Genomic DNA, 9,064 nt, shown 5'->3' with positions numbered 1-9,064 from the left:
GAGGGAGGGAGGAAAGAAAAAAAAAAGAAGAAAATCATAACCAACTCCCTCTCTTTCAAAAGGGAGAAAATAAGACGGCGGTGAAAAGTGTTGTATGAAATCCTTCAACTTCTGAAAGACTCACGGACAGAGATGATTGTGCACTGGGATCCTGTTGCCTCATTCAAGGCACAATCGAGAGCTTTTGCCCAAGAGATGACATATTTATGTATTGGGACGAATAAGCATAATCTAACTATATTGTGTACCGTTCAACTGAATATAAAGTCGTTTTATTAGTCTCCAAATATGGGTGTGGCCTGGTAGAGCCAGTGCAGATATGGATGTGGGATTATAAGACATCATTACACCCCTGAGATGAACTAAAAGTATGTTCATTCTGTGTCACAATAGCTCCTCTGTTGCTAATATTCTTGTGTCTGCAAAGGGATATTGTCATATTTTTTTTTTTTTACCTTTGCAGACGGCACACTCGAAATACTGGCGTTTTATTTTGAAAAAGAAAAGCTCTAATGATGATAATGAAAGCCAGACACGTGTGGTATTTTGGAAATTTGATGTTTTTTCACCGCTCTTGTGCACGACGATGCCATATCAGATGGAAAAAATAAAAAAAAGAAAAGAAATTACAAGCTGTATTGGAAGTTCCACTGGAGGACTTTGTCGCTCGGGTAGCAGATGGTGAGATGCGGTGGGGAAGAGATACCGACTTGAAAGGTTTCTGCTGGTCTTTTAAGGTGACTGTTGCAACATACGCTACTGTAAGTGTGCGACACCGCAGATTAAACCGTGTGTGAAAACACAGGTGCATGGCAAAAGTCAACGAACCCAGCACCCCCTCACACCGACGGCTCCTCCTCGAGCTGCTGCGCCTTGTGTTTTTGCCATCAATAAATCATCACTAGCTACCTCTGAGACACCGGTGTAATTACAGTAAACAAAGAAGACGGTTCAACTATGCGATTAAACAAAGTGCATGTTTTGAAATTAGGTCAGAGTTGGAGGGAAAATTGCTTCATGTCACAAAAGCAGCGGAAGAGCTTCTCTTCCAGAGAAAGTGTAGAAAGTGTCAGAGCGCTGACCCAATAAACCGAACAGATTATGATCTTTAAAAAATCCCCAAAACAAAAATATTGTCTTGCATCAGCACAACACGGAGCTCTTCTTCTGCAGAAACGGAAGTCAAAACAAAACTACTGAAGAGACAAAAACTTCAACATAAACAGGGCGGCAATTAGTCGATTAATTGATTAATCCTGATGGTTGATGACAGCAACACACACACACTCACACACAACATCTGATCGTCCCCGGTTCTCAAATGTGACAATTTGCTGCTTTTCCTCGTCTTACATTATAGTGAATGGAATATTTGTGATTGATCAGAGATGATTTATTGGGAAACATTTCCCCCTTTAAACACTAAACGATGAATCCAGAACAAAACTGGCAGCTCAGTCGTTACTGAAGATAAACTTCGCTGCAGCCGGAAACACAACTATCTCAAAGGTTTATCAACATTTACTTTTTATCATGTTAACATGAATCATTCAGTAAAAACTAAACACACACTGCAGAAACACTTTGTGTTTATGACGGGACGTATTATTGTTTACATGGTTTTAACCAGTGATAGAAAAGAAAACACATGTAAACGAGTATAAGTACACGTCTGACTCTTTTTACCTTCACTCCACATAATGTCAGGGCGTCGTATAGGACCTTTAATTCACTGCCTTTATTTCACAGCTACTATACTTACACTATTACATTATTATTTGATAATTGAGATCGATCTTTGACGTTATAAAATTCATTATTAAAGATTATTTATGCAGTTTGTTGGTTTAAAGTCTTTAAAACAAGTTCAACCTGAAGCAGCGACAATGTTAAAAAGTTGCTGACAAATTAATGCATCAGTATTTATAATCTAGAATATACTGTAATATATATATATACATATATGAGATCTTTTACTTTTGATACTTCAGATAATTTTTGCTGGTAACGCTTCTTCCCTTTAACCCGAGTAAAATATAAAAAGTCAGACCTTTAATTTGTGTGTTTGTGACAATGTGGAGCGCAGCGACGAGACTTCTGCTGAGAAACAGTCAGAAATCTTCTGGGTTGTTTACGGTAAATACACACAGGTATCACGGCTAATTTGACAATGATGTATCGCCACAGAGCCACAGAGTGTGTGTGTGTGTGCGTGTGTGTGTGTGTGTTTCCCCTCCACCAGCTCTTTTCTCTGTGACTTCATGCACCGCAGTTTGACTGTTTCAGGTCAGAGGAAAAGAGATAAGAAGAAGTGATTTTTCTTACCTTGGTCACCCCCCACCCCCACCATCCCTCCCTCTCTCTCTCTCCCTCTCTCTCTCTCCCTCTCTCTCTCTCTCTCTCTCTGTCGCAGCCCCTCAGACAGGCAGAGTGACAGGCCTCCAGTGTAAGCCTTTATTTACATTAGCCGTAATACTACAGGTGATCAAAACAACATGGTCGTCTCCCACGATTAGCCCGCTAAATGCTAGATGTGTTATGACAAGCTGACTCCCACTCCCACCCAACACACACACACACACACACACACACACACACGAACACACACAGTTATTCACTATCTCAGTGCAGGCCAAGGCGTTATCTGGAAATGTGTGCATGCATGTCATGGGGCATTTGAGTATAATCTAACGCCTTTTAGAAAATCATATCTCTGTCTATGGTTAATTGTAACTTGTTTTTTGCTCAAAACCACTGATATGCACAAGTTGATTTTTTTATATGAGTCACTTAAGCTTCTTATGAGCTGTTTCATCTGAGTTTAAATGTGTTTCTAAACTGTTGATCCGCTCCAGCGCCGCAGTCAGACGCAGAGAGAAAGACGATGGATATCTATCTTTTCGTTTTCTGCTGTACGGTATTGATCAATGCTTAATAACTGATTTTTAACCAATAGAGGGAAAACATGAAAAAGCGTTTTCATGTTTGGCTAAAGACAAATAAAAAAAAAAAAAAAAAAAGAATGAATGAGTGAAATTAAAAGGAAAAAAAGAGCCAATAAAGGACGACACTTCTGAAGCTCGTGTGACAAGATACCGAATTTCAATTTGAGTTTGCGGAGGCGAGGAGGAGAAAGGCGATGTTGTGAGCCTTTGATACCCTGCCGAACGGAGTCCCTCCCCAGCTGTGCTGGCTAATTTGTTCCCTCGGTCCTATCTCGCCCCCTCCCAGTCTCCGTTTAGCATTATTAATCAAATTACACCCACTAAACTTTCTTTTTCTTGTGTTATTGAAATTGTCTTCCCCTCTTTTTTTTTTCTTCTTCTCTACTTTCTTCTCGAGCGTTTCTCGAGCATGTCTCTTCATGTTCTGTCTCGCTGCTAGTCAAGGCTACGCTGGGAAAGAGTGAAAAGCGGAGGACTTGTCATTCAGAAACAGTGGCATCAGGTTAATGATTTAATTTTTTCAATTAAGATAAAGAAACACTCTCCCTCCTGACCTGCAGGGCAGCACTGAACATCAAAGCACCACTGCTCTTAATTGTTTTTGTACTCAAGAATAAAATTTCAAAAGAGTTTGCGTGCGTTTGTGTCAGTCTGTGTGTGTTACGTGCATGCATGTGTGTGTGTGTGTGTGTGTGTGTGTGTTAATGTGCTTTTCCAGCCATCTCCACCCAACAGTGGCCTGATCATTTGAATCCTCCCATTCCCACCCCAGTATTAGCGTATGATATGCCATTTACACCGGCGCTCCCAGCTCCTGCTCCCCCTCAGCGACTCCGGCACATATAGGACGGCGGCGCGCCGCGGTTCAAAGTTCTCACCCATACGTTCAATTAAAAACAACCTTATTAAAACCATTTATAAGCTCGCACACTGCGCATGGCTATCACGCCGCGGTATCTTTTGCCCCCCTGCTCTCAGCTTTGTCTTTGCCGCCTCCAAGTTGAAGGCTACTCTCGTGTATGAAATTACCTTTTTGCCAGATGAAAGTCATTAGGAAAACCATTTGAATATGCTAATTCTGGCTAGATTAAAAGCTGCTGATGAGTGTGGATGTAGAGCGGCGGTGGTGGTGGTGGTGGGTGGGGCAGCGGGGATGCATACTTTTATTATTATAAGTGCATCATATTTTATGAACACTTTCGTACGTGGCTTTCGAGGTTTGTTTTTGCACAAACAAGCGTTTAGATGAGAGCGACGTGTCGGATCAAAACAAGTAAATAAGCAGGAATTAATATATTTTTACTTTTTTTTATTATTTCATCATCTTCTTCTTCAGCTGTTTTTCTAATGTCAATCATTTTATCTCTTAATGCAGCTATAGACATCGTGCTCATTTACATTTTTTTTTTACACTATGTTTACAGTGTTTGAACCTATTGAGATCTATTCTGACCATGATGATGATGATGATGAGGAGGAGGATGAGGAGGATGAGGATGAGGATGATTTCTGCTCAGTGTCTGAACAGCAGTGATGCAGCAGCACAGAGCAGCAGTGGATACAGTGGCTGATATTGAGCTGCTGGGAGCCGTCGGTCTCGGCTCTCTCGGTGTGTAGCCTAGCATTGCCCCCTACTGAAACCTGACTCCTCCATCCACTCTCCACTGCCTCGCTCTTTTTCTTTTTTCTTTCTTCTTTCTTTTTCCTCTTCTAGTTTTCTTTTCCACTCAGCTCTGTCCTTGTCTTCATCACTTATGATGGGATGATTATTATATAGATTGTCATGTCTGGATGAGATGAGACGGTTTGGATGCGAGGGGGTAAAAGGGGAAAAAAAAATTTAAAAAATTGGAGGGATTTTTTTTTTTCTGAGTGAAGTGGATGAAGGGTAGAGCGGTTTCTTCCAAAGTTCAGGGGGTGAACGGAGGATACACATGCATGTTCTCTCTCACTCTTTCTCTCACACACACACACACACACACACACACACACACACACACACACAGTTCCCTTAGATGAAGCTTCGTTAGAAAAGGAAGTGTTGACATTCCCTGGATAATTACAGCACTTCACAGAGGAACAGGTTTCTCTTCCTCTCTCTCTTTGTCCCTGCCTTTCTCTACACCTCTCTCGCCCTCCCTTCACTTGTGGCCACCACTAACACACACACACACACACACACACACACACACACACAACCCAATGCATTGGAATCGTTGAATCTATATTTAAAAGGAGATAATGAAGTGTTTTAATTGACTGTGAATTCTCGCACAATAACGACCTCAATCCTTCTCAGATGAATCCTTGACGTACAACTTGATGAGATTGTCCATGTATAAGTGTGTGTGTGTGTGTGTGTGTGTGTGTGAGAGAGAGTGTTGCCGGTGTCGGGGCGGCTCCCGGGGCTTTTGGGAGGCAGTGGCTGCTGCTGGTTAAATCCTCAAAGTGGCCTGGCCGCTCCTTGCCAAAGCTGCCCGCCTCAGTCCAGAAGTAATCCACAGCAAATTCCTTCAGCCTCAGTATCACAGGCCTGCGCTGTGGAAAGACGCGCTGCCAGGGGACCCGGCGCGTGCACGTGCACCAGTGTGTGTTCGGGGCGCGTGCGTCAGTGTGTAGCCGTCGCTCTGATACCGAGCATGAACAGCGTGACAGGGCGAATATGTGCGCATGTTTGCTTGTATGTATAGCGCTGCGTGTACTCGCATGCTGATGTGCAGGATGTGTGTGTGTGTGTGTGTGTGTGTGTGTGTGTGTGTGTGTGTGTCAGTGTGTTGGGAGACAGCGTTGCAGCAGCCGGAGCCCAGCCAGCTGACATTCAGACTTGCTTTCTTGCCTCTCTTCCTGGCCGCTCTCCCAGCCAGCGGTTTGTTGGCGGCCCAGGAGAAGGAGGAGGCACTCCATTCGCCTGGTTAAACATCCCCGTGTGCTCGTCCCCCGGTGATGAAACATTTGTTTCTTTACGAGGGGGTTAACGGACACGGAGGGGGGGTGGTGGTGGTGGTGGTGGTGGTGGGGGGCAGCGGAAGAAGAGGAAGTGAGAGGCGATCTGTTCAAGAGCCGTTTCACAAATTCATGAGCAGCAGACGAGGTTTGCCACCGCTCTCCTTCTTCTTTTCTTTTTCCTCTCCTCCCTCTTGATCACCTGTAACACAATTCCCGCTTTTCTCTCTCTCTCTCTCCGCATGGCTCGCCTCGCCTCGTCTCGCCGGCCTGGATTCTGTTCTGCCGCTGCAGCAGATTACGGGAGGGCTTTACTAGAGAGCTCTTGATGGACAGCAAAGTGCAGGAACAGGCCAAGACCTGCGTCTTCAGTTTACATACGTGTCACGCATGTTCAGCATCAACTGAAAACAGAGACACACTTTCTCCTGATGATGTAACTGCGATGATTTGGAAACGGTTTCACACTTTTTTTTTTGTTGAAGGCACATTTGCAGATAGTTGCTACGGACAACCACACAAACTTTCAGGTCATAGTCACATCTATTCAGCATCATCCATTCTGCTGATTCACCACTCAGTCCCTCCTTTCCGGGGGTGGCGGGTGGTGGTGGTGGGGGTGATTCTTCCTGCTCTCCTCACACACTGGTCACTGATTTCACCCAAAGTCCAGGTTCGCCGACTCGCTCTCCCTCCCCGTGTCACGAGTGAAACCACTTTGGTGGCGCGGAAAAAGCGGAGCACAATGTAATAAAGTGAACATTGACATTTAATGAGCTGTCGGTGTGCACCCCCCCTCCCCTCCCCTCCCCGCCCTCCCCCTCCTCTTCCTCTCTCTGTTGGACTTAAGCCGTTTGGTGGGGAAATCTTTGAAGTTAAAAACAAGCAACCTGGACATTATTGAATCCTATTTAGAAGGGCCTGGATTGAGAAAGCCTTAAAGACACGCAGGAAAGCAACGCTCGGGCTTCTGTGCCTTTTAATGTTCACAGCATCCCGCTGCCTTTCATGTCCATGCTATCTGGAATTAATTGCTTTTTCAAAGTCGGTGTGTGTTCGTTTTCTGCGTGTGCACGGGAAGAACACGTGTGTATGTTTGATTGTGAGTGTGCACATTTTTTTTTTCTTTATTTGTTTACCTTTTTGCATTCAGTTAATGCACAGGACATGCTTTCTTTCTTTCATACGCTCGAGTGTGTATGTACTCGTATTAAAACCGCACGTCGCTTTTTGTCATGTAACCGGATCGCGTTTTTTTGTGCTCGGACCAATTTCCCATTCCTGTGTTCCATGTAAATCACCAAATCCTTTAGACTTCCCGTTTAAATTGTCAGGTCGTATAAGTGGGGCTGAATGACCGCAGCACCTCCTGACAGTCCCTCTGGGAGGCAGAGTCAGCAATCAGACGTCTAAAAAAGGAGGCTAAAAAGAGAACAACTTCAACCCAAACAGAGTCTGGTGAGAACCAGAGAACCCTCCGTCGCTGCCTCAGACCCTCCATTTTCACCATTTTTGTATAAAATGTCAGCTAATGCAGTGTGGGGCTGGCGCCAGCAGTGTGTACGGCTGTACGTTGGTACTGTCGGTAATGTGTTTATATAACATCCCTCACATTCCACGCTAAGAGCCTTCAACTCTCCCAAGTTCATTCAAGCAGCACACACACACACACACACACACAGAGAAAACTACACAGAGCACATGCAAACACACTTTAAAGTCATCTATGTGCATGCTCTCACACACACACACACACACACACACACACACACACACACACACGCTCCCATTCTCAAATATCCATCGTGGCATTACAGAGGGGATCCCAACACGCAGCAGCGGTCGCTCTGGGGCTGCAGAGGACGGAGTAGTTTAGTTTCTGAAGACATCCATCATCGGCAGGCGGGCCGTCAGAGCCCGGCGCTTAGGGCCTCATTCTCTGATACCATTACTGCATTACTGTTCCTCTGCTGCACAACTGTCACTGAAGGGCAGCGCAGGGAGGCAGGCTGCAGCAGTGTTAAAGAGATTTACTCCGACCGGGATAAAACACGGAGGGTGAGTCGAGTTAAACTGGAGTTATTCCTTCGTCCGGACTGTGAGGGTTTTTACTCGCACGTGTCGATGCGTTGTGATGATTGTGGGCAACATGTGTGTGTTTGTGTGTGTGTTCAGAATGGTTTGTTACATCAGGGATTAAATAAACTGCTGTTTAAATATTTGTTGTTGCCCGGATACAATACTGATTTAAGTTATGCAAACTGAGTGGAAGCTTTCCAACCTGCTCCTCTGTTAGTTAGCAAGACATCGCTAAACCTCGAGAAATGTAAAAGGGTTTTTGTCGCATCGTCATTCCAGCGGTCAAACAACAACTTTTAGTATTTTTTGGTGCACGTTACAACATTTTTGAATATCTTTTTTAACATTTAAAAGAGTGGAAACCTCCTTTTCTCAACATAATGAAACTTCAATGTGTATTTTGATGGAGATCTGGATCCAGATCACGATTGAAAATGTTTAATACTAAAGGTTCAGCCTTTACATTTATGTTCTCGGGCCGGTTTAACAAACAGTAAACACAACTGTGGTTTGTAGTTATAGAGCGTTGCCAAAACTCCATAGGAAAAGCCGCTCCGCACCGAAAAATGGAGAGAAAACCAAAACTATATAATGCATATTTTTTTCTTTTTGGCCAATTTAAAGCGACATACACCTCAGCCGGCACCGCAGCATAATAGGGCAGTTGTTCATCATACACATCACATCTACCGCATCTCATTCTCTATTTTCTCCAGGGTTCCCAGCGGGAGCACAGACCCATGTAAACAAAGCCTGTGATGGCATGTCTGCCAGAGAGGTGTGGAGCCGAGCTGGATCGAGAGCCATGGCTCTTTGTGGCGTTGCCAGGCTCCGACACTCTTTGCCACGCTGCCAAATTTCTTCCCGCCGAAAGACTCACCAGCCCTTCCCCTTATCCCTTTTCCGCTCTCTTCCTCCTCGCCGGGCTCTCGGCTCCATCTGTTGCGCTGGAACAGTCTTCTTCTTCTTCTTTTTCCTTGGTGCATTTCTCCGCCATCTTGTTCAGGGGGAAGAGGGGTGGTGGTGGGGGGCTGCGCCGGAGGCAGATGTCACCGAACCCCCCCCCCCACCTCCTGAAGTGCGGGAAACAACAACCT

Source organism: Seriola lalandi, unplaced genomic scaffold (genome assembly GCF_002814215.2).
Source record: "Seriola lalandi dorsalis isolate HSWRI2012SDOR001 ecotype SW California unplaced genomic scaffold, Sedor1 jcf7180002054961, whole genome shotgun sequence".
NCBI classification, from domain to species: Eukaryota; Metazoa; Chordata; class Actinopteri; order Carangiformes; family Carangidae; genus Seriola; species Seriola lalandi.
This window is presented reverse-complemented; position numbering follows the sequence as displayed.